This window comes from Dama dama, chromosome 22 (genome assembly GCF_033118175.1).
Source record: "Dama dama isolate Ldn47 chromosome 22, ASM3311817v1, whole genome shotgun sequence".
In the NCBI taxonomy this organism is placed as follows: Eukaryota; Metazoa; Chordata; class Mammalia; order Artiodactyla; family Cervidae; genus Dama; species Dama dama.
Genome location: NC_083702.1, coordinates 16,887,217 through 16,906,767, shown reverse-complemented (window position 1 = coordinate 16,906,767; position 19,551 = coordinate 16,887,217). Strand labels below are relative to the sequence as shown.

Here is a 19,551-nt window from a genome sequence, read left to right as displayed (position 1 = left end):
CACCCCAGACACCATCTGTAGCAGGAGAGACAAGATGTCTCCTTAAATACAGGAAAACCAGTCTCAGCAGGGAGCTTCAACTAGAGTCGACAACATAATTATTACCATAAACCTGAGCTAACTTGGGGGACAAATTTTAAATGGGAGAGTCTGCGATTTTAAATGGGAGAGTCTGTGTTAACTTTGCAGAACTTTCAATCCGTTCAAACACCACTTGCTACTGCACAAGATGAAATCAGTTATAAAAATAGAGAATATTACATTAATGCATATTTGAATTCTAGAGGACATATTTTCAAGCCCACTACAGAAAGAAAATATGTATATGTTTCCCTGTTTTTAAATGCACAGAGTTGTCACCTCTGTGAACTCTTTCTAATTCCTCCAGCTCAAAATTACTGCTGTGTCTCTTCAATCTGTAAAACTTTTCTTATTGTCTCTCAAGTAGGGGCTTCTTGAGAGCAAGCATTGTGTGTTGTTCTTCAATGTTTCTATAGGGTCAAGTGAAGGCACATAGAAGGAGTTTAACAAATACTGGATGAGAAATGAACGCATGAACAAATGCTGAAAATCACTACACAGTTAGTGATACTGAGTGGGGAAGGGTGGTGGGGGCAGGGAAGACACAAATCTGACTAATCCCACTCAGCACAGGCTTTGGTGGAGTAAGGAGTCAGAGACACACCAGCCAAAGGAGCCAAATATAAAATGCCTTCAAGCCCACTCCGGAGGGTCAGATCACATTCAATCTCTGCACAGAGCTGTACCTCAGAAGCTTCTCCAAGGTGAGAAAAAACTGAAAGCACTACTCTCAAGAATTCTACTGAAGGATGTGGATAGACAGTAATACTCGTCAAATAGCTGTATTTCTACTCCCCAGCGACTCATTCTGGCCAATGAAACATGAGTGTTTTCACCTGTGTCACTTCCGAGTGGAGGCATGAAAAGCCCAAGTGTGACTCTGTAGTCTCTCTCTTTTTCCTGTCACAGAAGCTGCGTGTTCCAGATGGTGCATGTGCAAGAGCCTCACTGATCACAAACATCTGTAGGTTGTGATGAGTGTGCTCTATATGAGTGTGTGTGTGTGTGTGCATTTGTGTCTGTGTGTGTATATATGTGTGTGTATGTGACTGGGATTTGGGGGTCATTTTTTTCAGCAGCAGAACAGAGTCTCCTCTGATGGATACAATGGAGAAAGAAGACTTGAAAAGAAGACAGCATGTGTCACATGAAGCAGGTACTTTCCTGGATCTCCTCTTCCTTCTGTGTCTTCATCCCAAGCTGCTCCCTCAGGTCTCACCTTGTTTCCTCTCTTGGATTTGGGTGTTTCTCAGTCACCATTTCTGACTGACCAACAACTAGATGTAAGTTCTGTCTAAGTGCACCCGCCCGGGTGCATCTCCTGTTCCCTTTACATCACTCTGTGCTGACAGTCAGGCTCAGTTTCCCGAATTTGTCTCTTAGCATCTTGACCTTCATCCTTAAACAGCTCTTCTTTCCTCTGAGTTAGTCAGTTCATCATCTTTGATCCTGTTTTTACCTTCCACCAATAATGTACTAATGAGAAGGCAGCATGTACTTTCTAAGCCCCCTAAGTTTTTTCTTGATTTCCTGAACAAATTTGATTCCTGGATTTAGTGCTCCATGCACTTAATTAACTACTTCACATTTGGTTAAGAAATGATTTTGCTGAATATTTTTTTCCTCATCTCAAGAAAATGGCTGTTTCAAAACCTATATCCTTCTGAGCACAGCCCTAGGGCTTCCCTCATGGGGCTTGGAAGGGGCTGGTGTAAGGACAGGCTGTGAAAGTGAATCTTCATTAGCTTCATGGTTAATCCACTTCTGCTCAGAGTTGATGTAATGACCAACTCGAGAGCTATTGAGCTCCTGTGGGTGGTCATTCTTAAGCCTCTTAAACACAAGATTAGTGCCACTGGGATGGCCCTTATAGTTCAAAGGCTGAGTGGTTGCTCAGACTTAAACTCTATGAACTGATGCTCTATTGCACATGGAACTTTGGTGCAGCTGAGTTCAGCCTGCAGACCAGCTTAAGAACACTGGAAATACAGCAACATGTATTCCTCCTTTAACATCTAAAAGTCTGTGAACAGATTCTCTTTTCCTTATCATCGAATCCTTCCGCATCTGGGCATGATATCCAAGGCTCCTACAGGCTGCAGGCATCTGCTGAGGCCCTGCCAGGGCCCAGGATTGGAGTGAGGCCTGTTCCTGTGTATAAGCTCTGTATTTCCACTCTCTATAGGTTAATAGATGCTCAGCTAATGTTTATTAAATGACTGAATGGCCCTATGCTAGACTTTTAAAAGAAAGTATCTTAAATATAAAGAACTAGTTTTGAGGACATCATTTAGCTAATTGATATCTTTGTTTTAAAGGCAAATGCTTTCAGCAATTAACAAGGCAAAATTTGATTTTCAAAAAGAAGGCACACATCACCATCAGATACATCACAACGAACTCTGCAAATCTCTATCTCTAAGGATACACAAGACAAACCACAATGCACTCACATGTGGCTTCTTATTAAGTCTTAGTCAGACCCAACAGAGGAGACAGGGTATTGGGATGATTTATCATTTGGCAGTTTTTCAATTAAAACCACACAGGAATATCACAGGATGAAAATTTGCAGTTAAAAAAGTACAGCTGCACCATCTATATGATATAAGGAAGGAGATGAGGTGCAGAAAGAGTTCTTTGGCTTGTCATAACAAACAGACTAATTAGTCTTTTATTTTGTGAAAGGAGAGTCCTCTGGGGCTGATCTTGAAGGATGCTGTAGAGACCAGGACAACTCGACTGTTCTGTCCAACAGTTAGAACTGTGAACGGATGATTTTGGATAATGATGTGCTTTGATTTTTTTTCTCTTTACTTTTTGTGAAGCTACTGTAGGTTTTTGCATTTTTGTTGCCTCATGGCTCACATATAACATCTTATAGACATAGTAGTCTCTATTACACTGATAACACATTAATTTCAATCACATACAAAAGCTCTACCTTTTGATCCCCTCCCTATACTTTCTGTTTCTGATGTCAGAATTTGCCTCTCTTTATATTGTATATCACTAACAAAATATTTTTCTCTATAGTTATTTTAATACTTCCCCTAGACTAGAGCTAACTGGTTAACACACTACCATATTCAGTGTTAGAGTATTCTGTATTGGGTTACACATTTACATTTACAAGTCTGTTGTATAATTTCACTTCTTTCATATAATAATTAACATCCTTCATTTAGCTTGAAGAACTCCCTCCGGCAATCTTATAAGACAAACCTGTGTTGGTGAACTCCCTCAACTGTTGTTTATTTGGGAAAGTCTTTATCTCATCTTCATTTCTGAAAGACAACCTTCCTGAGAAAAGTATTCTTGGCTGGCAGGTTTACTTTCATCAGTTTGAATATATCATCCCTTTCTCTCCTGGTTTAATAGCTTTCTTCTGAGAAATCCACTGATATTCATAAGGGAATTTCTTTTTTGTGAGCATTTGCTTTTCTCTTGATGCTTCTAAAATTCTCTCTTTGTCTTGACTATAAACAGTGTGTCTTGGAGACGATCATTTTGAGTGAACTCTGAGGGGTGACCTATTAGCTACATGAACTTGGATGCTTAAGTCTCATCAGATGTGTAACTTACCTGGTATTATTTCTTTAAGTACAATCTCTGTCCCTTGCTCCCTCTGTTCTCCTTCTGGGACCCCAATAAAGGGCAGGTTGTTACTGTGAATGTCATCCAAAAGTTTGCACAGGTTCTTTCACACTTTTTCATTCTTTTTTCTTCTTTGTCCTCTGGCTGGCTAATTTCAATTTTCTCATCTTGTGCCTCAAAGATTCTTCTGCTGTTGCTGATGCTCTCTGTAGCGCTTTTTATTTTGTTGCATTCATTGTAACTTTAAGCAACAGAATTTCTGTTTGGTTCCTTCTCTCTTTTTTTGCCTCATTGCACAGCTTGAGGAATCTCTTTTTTTGCCTCATTGCACAGTTGTCTGACCAGGATAGAATACAGGCACAGCAGTGAAAGCATTGAATCCTAACCACAAACCATCAGCAAACTCCCTTTTTGCTTCCATTTTTATGATTTCAGTCTCCGTACAGAAAAAAAAAAAAAAACTGAATTTATTCTGCGGAGCAACTCAGAACCCGTGCACAACTACTCTGTGCTCTAGGACCCGCAAACTGCTGATAGGAGCCGGCATGCTACAACTACTGAGGCCTGTGCACCTAGAGCCTATGCTCCACAACAAGAGCAGCCCCCACAGAGTGAGGCCTGCCATCCACAAAGAAGAGTAGTGCCTGCTTGCTCCAACTAGAGAAAGCCCATGTGTGTCAACAAAGACCCAGTGAAACCAAAAATTGAAAACAATAATAAAATAAATAACAATTTTTAAATCTTATTTTGTTCACATATTCTTTCCCTGAATTTGATCATTTATCTGCATTTCTTGGAGTTCCCTGAACTTCTTGGTGGGTCTACTTTATTTCTTTCATCATATGTCATTTCCTTCATCACTTCCCACTGGTGAATAGCCATGTAAGCTGCCCTGGGAGAAGTCCTGGGCATCTTCCCATCTCCAAGCACAGTCTAGAATTATGAAGACTGCAGGCGTGACTGTAGGTCAGAGCCCTGGACACCATGCAGAGTCATCAGCCAGGAACTGGGAGGGTTCAACTCACAACCAGGCCATCAGGCTAACAAACACATGAAAAGATGCTCAACATCACTCATTATCAGAGAAATGCAAATCAAAACCACAGTGAGGTACCATTACATGCCAGTCAGAATGGCTGCTATCCAAAAGCCTACAAGCAACAAATGCTGGAGAGGGTGTGGAGAAAAGGGAACCCTCTTACACTGTTGGTGGAAATGCAAACTAGTACAGCCACTATGGAGAACAGTGTGGAGATTCTTTAAAAAACTGGAAATAGAACTGCCATACGACCCAGCAATCCCACTCCTAGGCATACATACCAAGGAAACCACAACTTAAAGAGACACATGTGTAAGAATCGCGACAAGACAAAGGGGAGCCAGAGTATCAAAAGGCTTTTATTGGGCAATCGCTCCCGGGCAGAGCTCCCACGCGCGAGCAAGTAAAAAACGGGAGTATGCAATCTGAGGGGAGGCGGGGCAACACCTGTATACCCCGGCGGATACGGAAGTGGCGGGACCAAGGTGCTGATTGGACCTCTAGGTCCCGCGTCAGTATTTTGATTGGCCCGAGTCTTGGCGCCTTCACGTCCATCAGTCCGCCCGGCAACGGCTGTTGATTGGTGGATGTCTGTCCCTGTCAGTCGGCCTGGCAGCGGGCTTATCTGAAACCTTTCGGCCGAGGGGGGTGGTGCGGGGGGGGGGGGGGGGGGGGGGGGGGGGGGGGGCAGTTTTCTGTCAGCATTTTCTGGCTGGAGCCTTCCTGCCTGCGGTCAGCGTAACCTTTCAACATGTACCCCAATGTTCATCGCAGCACTGTTTATAATAGCCAGGACATGGAAGCAACCTAGATGCCCATCAGCAGACGAATGGATAAGGAAGCTGTGGTACATATACACCATGGAATATTACTCAGCCATTAAAAAGAATACATTTGAATCAGTTCTAATGAGATGGATAAAACTGGAGCCCATTATACAGAGTGAAGTAAGCCAGAAAGATAAACACCAATACAGTATACTAACACATATATATGGAATTTAAAGATGGTAACGATAACCCTATATGCAAGACAGAAAAAGAGACACAGATGTATAGAACAGACTTTCGGACTCTATGGGAGAAGGCAAAGGTGGGATGACCTGAGAGAACAGCATCGAAACATGTATATTATCAAGTGTGAAACAGATCACCAGTCCAGGTTGGATGCATGAGACAAGTGCTCGGGGCTGGTGCACTTGGATGACCCAGAGGGATGGGATGGGGAGGGAGGTGGGAGGGGATTCAGGATGGGGAACACTTGTAAATCCATGGCTGATTCATGTCAATGTATGGCAAAACCACTACAATATTGTAAAGTAATTACCCTCCAACTAATAAAAATAAATGGAAAAAAAAAAAAAAAAAAACAGGCCATCACTCTCAGGTCTTATATTAGTTCAACAGCCTCCCCACATGTCCACAATGGAATTGGGGGGTGGGGGGCGGTGGTGTTGTGAAATGTAATCTTTACTTGGCCACTCCTACATGACAGCTCTCTCTACCCTGAAGAATCACAGCAGGATCATGTTTACACTTTCAGTAGTAACCAGATTAAAGCAATCTTGAAACAGTATGTTTTCAGAGGAGCACATTAGTCTAAAATTCTTCCTTTAAGAATTCAATCATATCAGACCCCTCCATCCACATCTTTGAAACATAAATAGGCAAACGCACCTGATTTTCCCATCTATCCCTTCTTCTGGATCCCCTCTGCCTAAGTCTCCACTTTCTTGCCCTCTTGTCCCATGTGGATGCAGGGTGTGGGTGAGCACCAATTTGCCATCCACCAACTTAGAGAGAGATATGAGCTGATATAATTTGCTCAGAAGGATAGATAATTGGACAGACAAGAAATGGCAAGGTCCTGAAGAAACAGTAGGAAGGGATGGAAAGAATGGATTCCGAAGGATTTGATAACCAACTAGACATGGGAGGAGAGCAAGGAGGAATCTATATCTGCTTGAGGAATAAACAGATAAAGTAACCTAGGGAATGAGAGATGAAAAGGCAGAGGTAGTTACCTAGAGTTAGAGTTTAAACTGGCCCATGAAAATTTAGGCAGGATAAGGAAAGCTGTATTCAATCTCTCCCACCAGCAAACTCCCACTTTGAAACCCACACCCAAGTCTGGTGCCTAGGAACAGGTTAAAAACAGGGGATGTGACATCTCAGGGAAGAACATACAGGAATGTTCAGGACTGGGTTTTTTCCATGAGTTTGTGAAATGAGAATATCTCCTGCCGTATCAACAAACAAGAAATGTCCCAGCCATCAATGATTTCTGGTCTCCAATTGTGAATGAGGGCTCCCAAAACTGATCCAGGGGATGCTCCCACTCCCCATGGTGATTGCGGAGGAGCTGGGGGAATGCAAGAAGCAGCCATCTGCCACTCCTAAAGGTGAACAAGGAAACAGGATTGGCCCCAGATAGCTGGTATGCATATGAAAGAATTGAATTCAGTGAGTCCAGAGGCTTGCATCTTCGCATACATACAATGCGAAATTCCTTAACTTGATACCTGATCTTTGATGTTCAGACTTCCTGCTCCCTTTGTTGCAAACCTGTATATAGCCTACTTCCCCTGTGCCTCTTTGGTGCAATTTTTTTCAGAGTTACTGAGATGCTGTATCTCTAGGGCTTGAAGTCTTAAGCATTCCCACCAAATAAAATAACTCTACCAGGTTCTGACTATACTTTTTGGTCAAGAATATTTTTAAAAGTCATCTTGCTAGGAAGGAGGGTGTGAATGTGGACCAATTTTAGATGCTTTTTCTAAGAGTGACCTGGAGCATCTGTGATCCCAGGCAAATTCATGCCCTCATTAGCCTTTGAAGAAGGTGAGAAAACAGGGCAGTGCACTCATCTTGTATTTCCTTTGAGGAAAATGGTGTTCGAGGACCAATCCTCTAAAAGCATTTGACGTGGAACTTGGTGAGTATTAACAAAGCAAAAAAAGCTACTTTATTCAGAATATTTCTGTGAGGCTGCCAGGGTTAATACCATGACGGGCGGCCTGGACCTAAGTTTTAGCTTCCCCCGAAATGGTAAGATTCCCTACCCCCATCAGGTAACCTGGAGCCAGCCAATCAATATGCGCCCAGTAAGAACAAAGGGAGAGCTGAAAAGCCCGCGAACGCCCAGGTTTGAAAAAAGCCCGCGAAAGTCTGTACCAATAGAATTGCTTTGCAAACATGTAACCAATCCGCTTAAGCCAGCTACTAACCGCTTTTGCATATCTTATAAATTTGTGTAACAAGCTTGAGCTCGGCGCTTTCTGACCCTGCACCACTGTGATGTTTGTGGCAGAAAGCCCTGGCTCGAGACAGTAATAAACTTCCCTTTTTTGCGAGTTGCATTGTCTTGGAAGCCTTCTCTCTCTTCCCGCTCGGGGATTCGGACATCGGGCATAACATTTGGGGGCTCGTCCGGGATCCCTTGACCTGGAGAAGGGAATGCTTACAGGACAAATGGGAAGGATAAATAATAGCACTGGTGCTCAGGAAAGTCCAGAGTAAATCCAAGGCTCTGCTGGGAAGCAGGAAGGTGTCTGGCGCAGAAGGAAGCCTTTCTATAAAGGGGGGGCCAGCCGGCGTAAGGCCGAGGCCAGCGGACGCACTGGGAGGCAGCCGACTCCGCGGGAAGGAAAGTTCCTCTCCCGACCCCGAGTCTGGTGAACAGCGAACGCCATTCGGTAAGGTGAATCTGCTACCGGGAGGCAAGAAAATTCAGGGGGCCCGAAAACCCAGCGCTGTGTCGTCGGCCGACGTTGGTTTGTCCATGTGTTTGTCTTTGGCTCTCCGCGTTTTTGTGTGTGCTGGCATTGTCTCTAGTCTCGTTCTCTTCTGGTTCATCGTTCTTTCTCACTTCTGACTTATTCTCCTTCTCTTCTCTGATCTGCCCTCAACTCCTTTTCTTTTAGGGAGTTTCAGTGAACAGGCGAATGGCTGTGGGGGCAATTGATGAGTCCTGGCCAGGGCTACACTCTGGCGGACTCTGAAGGCCCTACAATAAGTGAGCCTCAGTAACTAGAGCCCGAACGGGTGAAACTCTCCTTTAACATCCCTAACTGAGGACGTGGCCTAAAATTCTTCTTGTGGGCACGGGTCAGGCACTTAAAGGCCATTAGGGCGCCTGCCACTTGAAGACTCCCATGAGAGGATAAGGGGGTCACGGAACGGGCTAGAAACCCCTAGGGTGCCCGCCCCCAGCAAGAAAACTTCCGTGCAACGACGCAGGCACATAAACAGTTCCAAAAGCATACCATAAGCCCAACCTCTTGGCCGCCACCACTCCCGGTAGGATTTTTGGTGGTCGTTCTCAGTGACTTCCTCTCTCTCTTCCTTACCGTTTATTCTTTGACCATGGGGCAGGGAGAATCTACCCCACTTTCTCTCATGACTGACCATTTTTCGGATGTCAGGGCCAGGGCCCATAACTTGTCTTTGCTAGTCAAGAAAAGTAAATTAATAACTTTTTGTTCTGCAGAGTGGCCCGCCTTTCAGGTTGGATGGCCTCCGGAAGGCACCTTTCAACCGTCCATCATACAGGCTGTGAAGAAGAAGATTATGGCTCCTGATCCCTGGGGCCATCCGAGTCAGGTCCCCTATGTCATGGTCTGGCAGGATCTAGTGGAAAATTCCCCTAAATGGTTAAAACCTTTTGTTCACAAACTTCCTAGTTCCTCCAAATCACAGGTCCTGGTGATGGAGACCCCCCCGGAGGAAACCAAAAAGAAAGAGGACCCAAAACCAGTCCTTCAGGAATCATCTTATCCAAACCTGATAGATCTAGAAACGGAGATAAGGCCTCCACCATATGTGCCCTCCTTGCAATCCCCTCCGAGGAGAGAAGCTCCCACAGGTGAACCGAGAGGATTAAGAGGGCCAACGGGAACCGACTGTGAGGGGGGACCGGCATTGGGGACCCGGGGGAAAACTAAGGGAGATAGGGGTAAGCAAGACCCTGGGGACCCAGAGTTACCTTCATCCACTGTTCAGGCGCTCCCCGTCCGAGTGGGACCAACTAACCCGGACGGAGAGTGAACCTATCAGTACTGGCCCTTTTCCACGAGTGACCTGTACAATTGGAAGACCCAAAACCCTCCTTTCTCAGAGAAACCCCAAGGCCTCATTGACCTCTTAGATTCCATTTTGTTCACTCATAATCCCACCTGGGATGATTGTCAGCAGCTGTTGCAGGTGCTCTTCACCACGGAAGAACGGGAGCGAATTCTGGCAGAGGCTCGGAAACGGGTCCCAGGGGTCGACGGGAGGCCAACCGCCCAGCCTCATCTTGTGGACGAGGGGTTTCCTCTGTTGCGGCCTAACTGGGATTTTGAGCGGGTGGAAGGTAGGGAGCGTCTCCGAGTGTACCGCCAGACTCTAATGGCTGGCCTGCGGGCTGCAGCAAGAAAGCCGACAAATCTGGCAAAGGTAAATTTAGTAAGGCAAGAGCCCACTGAAAGCCCGGCAGCCTTCCTAGAGAGGCTGATGGAAGCTTTCAGGCAATATACACCTATGGACCCCCAGGCTGAGGAGTCACACGCTGCAGTTCTGTTAGCGTTTGTAAATCAGGCAGCCCCAGATATTAGGAAGAAATTACAAAAGGTAGAGGGATTGGGAGAACAGACAATACAGGATTTACTGAAAGTAGCTGAAAAGGTATTTAAGAATAGGGAGACCCCAGAAGAAAGGGAAGAGCGAATTCGGCGGGAGGAAAGGGAATTAGCTGAGAAGATCAGGAAAGAAGATAGGGAACATAGGGCGAGGGAAAACCGGAAGAACCAGAAGGAGCTAGCCCAGATTCTTTTTGCGGGGATAAAGGCCGGAACAGAATTGAGGGAACCTCGAGACCCCCGGACGGGAGAAAAAGAAAAACCAAAAAGGCAGGCCCTAAAGAAGGATCAGTGCGCCTACTGCAAAGAACAGGGGCACTGGAAAAACGAGTGCCCTAAGAGGGACTCAAGGAGAGGAATGACCCAGAGAGAGAAAATCCCCCCTGGAACTCGAGTTCTATATGCGGGGGAAGACAGTGACTAGGGGAGTCAAGACTCGGCACCCCTCCCCGAGTCCTGGGTAACCATACATGTGGAGGGGAAACCCGTTGGCTTCATGGTAGATACTGGTGCCCAACACTCTGTTTTAAATAAAAAACTGGGACCAATGTCTAAGAAAACCAGCTTAGTGCAAGGAGCCACGGGGACAAAAAGATATTGTTGGACCACAGAACGGAAAGTAAATTTGGGGACCCACCAGGTGTCCCATTCGTTTTTGGTGATACCAGAATGCCCAGCCCCTCTACTTGGAAGAGACTTGTTGACTAAAGTTAGTGCTCAGATCCATTTTGACCCCGGGGGAATGTCAGTCACGGAGGGACTTGGACCACCGATACATGTCTTGTCCCTAGCCTTAAGAGATGAATACAGACTTTTTGCCCCTAAGCCCTCAGAGACCATAGCACTAGATGTACAGCCGTGGGTCCATAAATATCCATTGGCCTGGGCAGAAACAGCAGGAATGGGACTAGCCAAACAGAGACATCCGGTCGTCATCGAGCTAAAGGCCGAGGCAGTTCCTGTGAGGGTGAGACAGTACCCTATGAGCCAAGAAGCTCGGCAGGGGATCACTCCCCACATTCGATGGCTCATGGAGGCCGGAATTCTCAGGCGATGCCAATCCCCTGGAACACCCCCTTACTGCCGGTGAAGAAGCCAGAGGGGACAGATTACAGACCTGTCCAAGGCCTGCGAGAAGTCAACAAACGGGTGAGTGACATACACCCAACTGTCCCTAACCCGTATACCCTCCTGGGCAGTTTACTGCCTGAGTACACTTGGTATACTGTGCTGGACTTGAAGGATGCCTTTTTCAGCCTACCTCTGGCAGTCCAGAGCCAGGAGATATTTGCCTTTGAGTGGACTGAGGGGGAGGGCCAACCGGTAGTACAACTAACTTGGACCCGCCTCCCACAGGGGTTCAAGAACTCCCCTACCTTGTTTAATGAGGCTCTGAGTGAGGACCTCTACGAATATCGGGCTTGCCACCCAGAGGTCATCCTGCTGCAATATGTGGATGACCTTATGTTGGCTGGAACCACAGAGAAAGCTTGCAGCCGTGCCACCGGGAACCTATTACAGACCCTAGGCATCTTGGGGTATCGCGCTAGTGCAAAGAAGGCACAAATAGCCCGGCAAGAGGTCACCTATTTGGGGTATAAGATCAGGCAGGGGCAAAGGTGGCTAACCCAGGCCATGAAAGAAACAATATTGCAGATACCAGAGCCCAAAAACCCCCGCCAGGTGAGAGAGTTTCTGGGGACTGTTGGATATTGCAGACTGTGGATTATGGGGTTTGCTGAGAAGGCCCGGCCCTTATATGAGGGAAGTAAAGAGACCCCAAACTGGACTTGGACTGAGCCAATGAAACAGGCTTTCCAGACACTCAGACGGGCCCTACTAGAAGCCCCAGCCCTTGCCCTGCCTAACCCAAATAAGCCATTCCAGCTGTTTGTAGATGAAAAGCAAGGAATAGGAAAGGGGGTCTTGACTCAACAATGGGGACCATGGAAGCGGCCGGTAGCATACCTTTCGAAGCGATTAGACCCGGTGGCCGCTGGGTGGCCCCCTTGCCTTCGCATCATTGCAGCTACAGCCCTCCTCGTCCGCGATGCTGACAAGTTGACGTATGGACAGCAACTCTCGGTTTACACCCCCCACGCCGTAGAAGGGGTTTTAAAGCAGCCGCCGGGTAAGTGGATCTCCAGTGCCTGCTTGACACACTACCAGGCCTTGCTGCTCGATGCCCCACGGGTGCGTTTTCAGACCCCTTGCTTCCTAAATCCGGCCACGCTCCTACCCAACCCAGAGAAGGACAGCCCTCTCCATGATTGCAGTGAGATACTGGCTGAGGCCCTGGCAGCACGAAAAGACTTAACTGATGTACCCCTAAGCAACAGTGAGCTAGTATGGTTCACCGATGGGAGCAGCTATGTAAAAGATGGGCAAAGGAAGGCGGGAGCCGCCATAGTTGATGATTCAGGGCAGACGATATGGGCTGAGACACTACCCCCAAACACTTCTGCACAAAAAGCAGAATTGATTGCCCTAATACGGGCTCTGGAGCAAGCCAAAGGGAAGAGAGTCACCATTTTTACTGACAGCCGATATGCTTTCAGCACTGCCCATATTCAAGGTCCCATATACCAAGAAAGGGGATTTCGGACAGCTGAGGGAAAAGAGGTCAAAAATCTGCCTGAGATTCGCAGGCTCCTGGAAGCTGTCCAACTACCCCGGGCGGTAGCTATAGTACATGTCCCCGGTCACCAGAAGGGAGAAGACCGTAAGGGGCGGGGCAATCGTGCTGCTGATGCGGCCGCTCGAGAAGCAGCTAGCCGGGACTATGCTGCCCCCATATTAGCCGTGGGACTTCCACCTCCTGGTATGGGGACCTTGCCACCAGTTCCCGAATATTCCCTCCCTGATCTCGCCTGGATCAACAAGGATACCACCCTCCAGAAAGATGACCAAGATGGATGGTACCGAGACCAAAACAACAACCTGATATTGCCTGCCACCCTGGGTCGTCACCTGTGTGAACACCTGCACACAACTACACACCAGGGAGAAAAAAAGACCCTAACACTTCTCCAGACGGCCTGCCTGAGGTTCCCTCGACAAAATGCAACTGTACGAGAGATAATTCAAGCCTGCAAAGCGTGCCAGCTGATGAGGGCAGAGAAGAAGCAGCACTCGGGAACGAGGTACCGAGGGGAAAAGCCAGGGCAGCATTGGGAGATAGATTTCACTGAGGTAAGGCCAGGCAAGCACGGGTACCGCTATCTGTTGGTTCTGGTAGATACCTTCTTGGGGTGGGTGGAAGCTTTCCCCACTAAGGGAGAGACAGCAATAGTGGTTGCTAAAAAGATCTTAGAGGAGATAGTGCCTAGGTATGGGCTGCCAGTGACTATGGGCTCTGATAACGGACCTGCCTTTGTGAGCCAGATTGTACAAGGGCTGGCCCAAGCTCTGGGGATGAAATGGAAGTTACATTGCGAATATAATCCCCAGAGCTCAGGACAGGTTGAGAGAATGAATCGGACCCTAAAAGAAACTTTGACAAAGTTGGCAATAGAGACTGGCAGGGACTGGGTGACCCTCCTCCCCTTTGCACTCTTTCGGGCACGTAACACCCCTTATAAGCTGAATCTTACTCCTTGAGATTCTGTATGGAAGACCCCCTCCTGTGTATCCTATTTTCGAAGGAAAATGTCTGCCACCCCCTACTTTGGGACAATTCCAGCAAACTCTGATGGCATTAAGTAAGGTGCATAACCATGTTTGGAAATTGATTCGAGAGATACACGAGGGCCAAAACAAGAGGGCCCTCCCCTCACATAATATTGGCCCAGGTGATTGGGTTTGGGTAAAATGACACCAATCTAAAGTATTAGAACCTAGATGGAAAGGCCCTTATGTTGTTCTTCTTACCACTCCTACCGCTGTCAAGGTTGACGGGATTGGACCCTGGGTTCACTGCAATCACGTGCGGCAAGCCACATCGGAAGAACAGGAAAAAGGGCGAGCAGAATGGAAGGCGAGTCCTCACCCGTCAAATCCTTTGAAACTGAAACTCGTCCGCCGGGAGGCCTCCTAATTCTCCTGCTGATGGCAGCTCTCATCGACCCAGGAGCGACCAGTCATAACCCCCATCAACCTGCTAAGATCACATGGAAACTCAACGACGGGCAAACTCATGAGCTGCTCAATGAGACCTCAGGAATCCACCCTCCAAACATCTGGTGGCTGGACCTGAACTTCGACCTCTCAAGCCTCTTCGCAAAGCAGGACGGTCTCTATGATAAGTACTATAGGGATGGGATAAAAAACCATAGGTTGGGGTTTTGGGCTTGCCCAGGCTATGTAAGAAATAACTGGAAAACCTGTGGTGGCATAGAAAGCTATTATTGCAGGAGCTGGAGTTATGTGACCTTTTGTGATGGACCCCAGAGGTGGGATGTCGGAAACAGAGATATAGTTAGCTTCACCTTCAAGGACCGTAGACACCAGGGGCCTCAGGTACGAGTACAATTTAACCAGGAACGGGCGAAAAAAGAAAACCGCTGGACCTCAGGACTGACTTGGGGTTTTCAGCTTCACGTAAATTGGCCCAGCCCCTAGCCAGGCGAGCTTTTAATCATTAAACAGGTTATTGAGCCGGTGCAGGTACATAGTTTAGGTCCCAATCTGGTCAAAGCATTACAGGGGCATAAGGCGACCCCCAAGCCAACCACCTTCAGACCAAGCTTGCCGGGAACATTTAACATCTCCTCTACCCCGAGCCTCAGAGGCAAACTGACGGAAACCCCTGGCCCTCTGGCTGTTACCATTAGCTCAGCAATTCAGGACCCCCTATGGGCCTTAGTGAATGCAGCCTTTACGGTCTTAAACCATACCAACCCTAATGTGACCCAGTCCTGTTGGCTTTGTTATAATCTTCACCCACCCTTCTATGAGGCCATAGGCCTCAATGTCTCTTACCACTTATCTTCAGGCCAGAACCCACCCCCATGCCAATGGGAAGAACGCAAGGTTGGCCTCACAATGCATGAAGTTTGGGGACAGGGACTCTGTTTGGGCACAGTGCCACGTGACAAAACTTCCCTCTGTGCCCAGACTATTAGTAACCTACGCTTACACAGCAAAAATTGGATTGTGCCAGAAGTTGGGGGTTGGTGGATTTGTTCACATACTGGGCTAACCCCATGTTTAAATGTGAAGCTTTTTAACCAGAGTCAAGAATTCTGTGTCCTGGTTGCTGAATGCCAAAAATCTTATACCACTCTGAAGAGGTTATGTACTCACATTGGGACCGGGAATTGCTAAGACAAAAGAGAGAGCCAATCAGTGCGATCACCATGGCAGCCTTGTTCAGTCTTGGGCTGGCAGGAGCAGGGACAGGAATAGCTTCACTATCTCTGCAAGGCCAAGGGTTTTCCTCCCTACGAGCCACCATAGATGAAGATATAACTCGCATAGAAGAATCAATCAGCCACTTAGAGAAGTCTCTGATTTCCTTGTCTGAGGTGGTCTTGCAGAACAGGAGAGGATTAGACTTGATTTTTCTCCAACAGGGTGGGGTCTGCGCGGCTCTGGGAGGAGAATGTTGTTTCTATGCAGACCATACAGGAGTGGTAAGAGAATCTATGGCAAAAGTGAGAGAAGGGCTGGCGCAACGAAAGAGGGAATGGGAGGCCCAACAGGGATGGTTTGAGTCTTGGTTTCAACGCTCCCCCTGGCTGACCACCTTAGTTTCCACCCTCCTGGGCCCGCTTATAGTGCTATTATTAACACTTACATTTGGCCCTTGTATTTTAAACTGGCTAATGTCATTTATTAAAGAATGTCTAAATACCATTCAGATTATGGTATTGAGGCAGCAATATCAGATGGTAGCCCAGGATGAAGAGAAAGATTCCTCTACAGGAACAACAAGACAGGGGGGAATGTGAGGCTGCCAGGGTTAATACCATGACGGGCGGCCTGGACCTAAGTTTTAGCTTCCCCCGAAATGGTAAGATTCCCTACCCCCATCAGGTAACCTGGAGCCAGCCAATCAATATGCGCCCAGTAAGAACAAAGGGAGAGCTGAAAAGCCCGCGAACGCCCAGGTTTGAAAAAAGCCCGCGAAAGTCTGTACCAATAGAATTGCTTTGCAAACATGTAACCAATCCGCTTAAGCCAGCTACTAACCGCTTTTGCATATCTTATAAATTTGTGTAACAAGCTTGAGCTCGGCGCTTTCTGACCCTGCGCCACTGTGATGTTTGTGGCAGAAAGCCCTGGCTCGAGACAGTAATAAACTTCCCTTTTTTGCGAGTTGCATTGTCTTGGAAACCTTCTCTCTCTCCCCGCTCGGGGATTCGGACATCGGGCATAACAATTTCATTTTGAGCAATTTCCATATAACACAATCACAAGTCAGCACTACTCTATTGAAATACAGACAATTAGAATATCTGAGGCATCATCTTGTATTTAATACAAGTCACAGGAAAGTCACTCTGGAGGTTCCAGGGGCACTGAGTTTAAAATCATTGTATCCAGGGTCCGTTTCTCCCCCTGGAGCAGGTGCTCTCTTCTCCTTCCCCAGGATCAGCTTCCTGTCTAAAGACATTCAGAGAACAGCCTGAAATAGAAAACTATGATTAGAACTGAGACAGGGGGACCAAATAGTGCGGAGGAAGTGAGTTAAGCAAGTTGTGATAACAAACCATCCCTGGGACCCAGGTGTGGGCAGGGATGCTCAGACTACATCATGTCAATCACAGTGAGGATGGACCCGGGCTGACCTCTCAGATCTGGTCCATGTGGTCTCTGGGGCCTTAGCTCACGTGGAAACCCTGCATCACAGGAGACCTGTGCTCACACTGGACCTCTGTGAAGACCTGCCTCCAGGCCACACAATCAGCAACGAAATGCCCAGGAATGGTAAGAGCCTAACAATGAATTTAAATATTCTCCTTTCACAACTGACAGACATGAAATCACAATTAGAGGGGGAGTGGAGACAGGAAAATTCTGAGTTCCTCACTCACAAACCAACTCTGCTCTTAGTAGCCTTGATGCATGCTCCTAAATGTCTACAAATAGTATCATGGGTGCATCCACAGATGGCCCTTCCCCAGGGGCGCCACAGGCCCTCAGATGGAGAAATACTCCTTTCCAGAGAAAGAATGTTTTCTCTTGACGGCTAAAATATCTGGAGGAAATTAGACCTTAGCTGATCACAAACTCTGAATCAACTGTTAGGTAGTTAGAATGGGAAAAAGGAGTCCAGAATGGCAGGGGCTAAAAGACAAAGAATGGAAATATCCATGAAAATAGAACAAAAAAAAGGTCCAAGGACTGGAGTGAGAACCTCAGGTGAAACAAACAGCCCCCCTGGCTAGCCCAGTTTACCTAGGGCAGGCTCAGGAGAGGAGATAAAACACATAAAAAGAGGAACCAAAATTAAGCTTCTCTCGTCGCCTCTCTTTGCTTCTTTTGGGTCGACCTGCCCTCATACCTCAAGGATGTACTTTCCTTTGCTTGCCAAATAAAACTGAGCTGTAACTGAGCTGTAACTCTGGTCCATCTGTCACTTCAAATTTTTGCTGCAGCAAGACAGCACCAAGGAAATCACACACTCCCCCAACACAATGATCTACCAACATGGTTTAATGTTAAGGCAACCATATACCATAGACTTTGTACATGTCTTTGCAACCTTACAAACAGAGCTCATTTTAAATTATCAGAATGCCTCAAAATTTCAATACTGCAATACATTTTTTAAATCTCTATCTTTCATATACAAGGCAGCACAGAGATGTTATCAAAACACTTGTCTATCTTTGGATTTGGTAAATATACTCAGTTAATCTATAAGCTATCTATTTCTTTTGACCACTACACAATGCTTGTGGGATCTTAATTCCTTGACCAGGGATTGAACCCAGGCCCTAGCAGCGAATGTACAGAGTCCTAACCACTGGATTACCAGAAAAGTCCCTAATCTATAAATTTTAATGCAAGCATATCACATATAAAGTGAAAATTTATGTTGCATTATGGAGCTGCGGCTCCTGCTAAGTTGCGTCAGTAGTGTCCAACTCTGTGCGACCCCATAGATGGCAGCCTACCAGGTTCCTCTGTCCCTGGGATTCTCCAGCCAAGAATACTAGAGTGGGTTGCCATTTCCTTCTCCAATGCAGGAAAATGAAACGTGAAAGTGAAGTTGCTCAGTCAGGTCCAACTCTTCACGACCCCATGGACTGTAGACTACCAGGCTCCTCCGTCCATGGGATTTTCCAGGCAAGAGTACTGGAGTGGGTTGCCATTCCCTTCTCCATGCATTATGAAGACATAAATGCTGAAAGTACAGTGATTCCTCATCCCCAAGGAGTCTGACAGCATTAAAGATAGCATATGGTTGTGAAGTGAAGTGCTAGTTATTCAGCTCTGTCTGACTCTTTGCAACCCTATGAACTGTAGCCTGCCAGGCTCCTCTATCCATGGGATTCTCCAGGCAAGAATACTGGAAAGGATAGCCATTCCCTTCTCAGGGGGATCTTCCTGATCCAGGGATCAAACCCCAGTCTCCTGCACTGCAGATTCTTTACCATCTGAGCCACCAGGGAAGCCCATTAAATGCATGAGATTACCCATGTTTTGAAACTGTAGAGAAGCTTGGCATTGAGGAGCTCAAATTCACCCTTTTCTGGACAGAGACCAAAGATTACAAGGGATCAGCTAACCCCACTCACCTGTCTGAGGCCTCATCCCATCTTCTCTCTTTGGGAGCACTTCCTCCTTGCTCCCCTGAGAGGCAGGAGGAGCCCCAGGCACTGGTACCTCTTCAGCATCATCATAATCCTCACCAGAGGCATCAGTCCTCTGATCTGGGACTTCTGAGGGAAGAACAGGGGTCAGATGAAACCACATTATAAGTGGGTTGATCTGGGAAATACTAAGATCCCTTCTGACCCAGAGTTTCTGAGCTGCTAAATAGAGGCACCAGTCACTCCTTGTTTCAAAAGATTTTTTTTTTTGAGACCATGTTTCATTTTGATATGTCCATAAACTAAAACATGCTTTTACATATCTTAATATTTCCTGGTTGAAAGTATATATCTCAAAGCAACTCTCCCACCATTGAGCATTACTAAAGTATTTTGACAAACTGTGCTTTACAGATGTTATTTTTAAAACCAGTGTGTGTCTCTTGTGATTCTGGACACAGAAAGCCCAGCCCCAAATGTGAGACATCATAGAACAGCCAGAGAAGGAAAAGGAC

General features: G+C 46.7%; 1 long non-coding RNA gene and 1 pseudogene across 1 annotated transcript; one reads left to right on the top strand and one right to left on the bottom strand.

Annotated features, from left to right (window-relative positions):
* Positions 1-983: 983 nt before the first annotated feature.
* Positions 984-4,423, top strand: LOC133043712 (uncharacterized). Its single transcript, XR_009689754.1, has 3 exons — positions 984-1,045; positions 1,158-1,237; positions 4,114-4,423. It is a non-coding gene; the product is annotated as an uncharacterized LOC133043712 (long non-coding RNA).
* A 12,320-nt stretch (positions 4,424-16,743) lies between these two features.
* LOC133043710 (antigen WC1.1-like) overlaps positions 16,744-19,551 on the bottom strand; it is a 53,911-nt pseudogene continuing 51,103 nt past the window's right edge.